We start from the raw sequence: 1699 nt of genomic DNA, 5'->3' as shown, positions 1-1699 counted from the left end.
TGATTATGGAGGGAGGGGGCTTGACTAGCTATTTGTCTTTAATTTTTATTATGCCTACACAACTTGCATTCCAATTTCTTGCATTCAGATTTTGCATCCTAACTAATTTGGCTTGTAGTTTTCAGAAACTTTGGGAAACTTCTTTGATACAACCACTGGTTTATTAATTACTACTTGCAAATCTCCTCTCTTGGCCCATACAGAATGTAATCACAGCTACTTCCAGCTCAAGAATCAATCAGCTGTTGAGGTCCATAGTAAGGTCATCTCCTTCTGTGTACAGTTGCTGTGTAAGTATTATCTGCTAGATTTAGAAACTCTAGACTGTTCACCACTGTATTAATGGGATGTCATAAATGTTTCTCTCAAACCCATATCACCTGTAACAACCAACATACTTTGTCCTCTTTTCTGTGTAAAAGATAACTGCTTAAGGAATAAATCAGCCTTTTCTTTTCCGTGGCCAAGTGATCCTGAGAGTTTGCTGTATTTTCTCTTGGGGTTTCTCTGTAAGAGAAGTCACCCAATTCAAGATTCTCTGCTGTCAGTGAGGCCTTGGAAGGCAATGGCTCAGAGAACACATTTGCCTTACTGCTTCTTCTGTTCCTGATGAGACTATAACATCCTGCTGTTGGAGGTTTTTCAGCCAGGCTAATGCCATTTTTAAATCTCATTTCCCTTTCCCAGTTGCCCCAACATTACTAATATGTGAGCATCTAAAAAAAAAATTATTAATTCTTTGAGTTAGTTCTCAGATCAGCTTAATTCATTTTGTTGTGCCAAATTTGAGATTTCTCTCTACTTGCCTTTTGTTGCTAATGTAAAATCATCCAGAAGATACAACCAGGAATCTCCAAGCCCCTTGGTCTGAGATACAGGGTAACCCACCAACTCCTTGTGCTGCAACATGTGTTCAGCAACACAATCACCATCAGCTTCATGCCAGCCAACACAGACCCACTATTTTCTGCCATCTTTAGTGTCAAAAATCTCTGTTGCTTGAGTATTTTTGTTTCTTCATCCCCACTCTGGCATTCCTGCATGCTTCTATGTGAAGAGGATACCTTTGACATAAGTTTCAATGCTTTGATTATACAAACAAGTAAACACCACTGATTGATTTAACTTTTTCAAGCTTTTCTCCTGATGTTTTAACCTAGTTTCAGACTAGGATTCTTCCTAGCACGATGATGCACATGCTGCTGCAATACACATGAATAACTAAGCCAGCTGTAGAATAAGATTTTGCCTTTTAACAAATATTTCTAGCCAAATAAGACTAGAACTTAATTGTATGAGCTTCTGATTGAAAGAAAGACGCAAGAAAATTTTGTTTAAAACTATCATTACAAAGTATTTTACTGATTTTTAGATCTACATGGGCGTTTCTGTCGTTATTTGTACTTTACATTCACAACAGAAATTGTTGATTTCTTCTTTTCCTAGTTAACAGCTCCCTGCAGTTGTTTCCATGCAAATGATGCTTGATGTGAAGTGGAAAATCCAACTTTGAAACTGTCTGGAAAGGGAAACAAGAAACTGTCTGTTTGTTGTGGAGTCTGATTCAGTGAAAGTTTCACCAGCCATTTCTCAGAATTGCGTATTTCTCGTGAGGGCTTCATGTATGTGTAAGTTATGTTTCTTCATGTCTCCATTTTGTGCACTCAGGTTTGTGTGTGATAAAGAACCTGTTTTTCTG

This window comes from Pezoporus wallicus, unplaced genomic scaffold (assembly GCF_028554395.1).
Source record: "Pezoporus wallicus isolate ANWC-B61680 ecotype Strahan unplaced genomic scaffold, APGP_CSIRO_Pwel_v1 scaffold_11491, whole genome shotgun sequence".
Taxonomy (NCBI): domain Eukaryota; kingdom Metazoa; phylum Chordata; class Aves; order Psittaciformes; family Psittacidae; genus Pezoporus; species Pezoporus wallicus.
Note: the sequence above shows the minus strand (reverse complement) of the source record.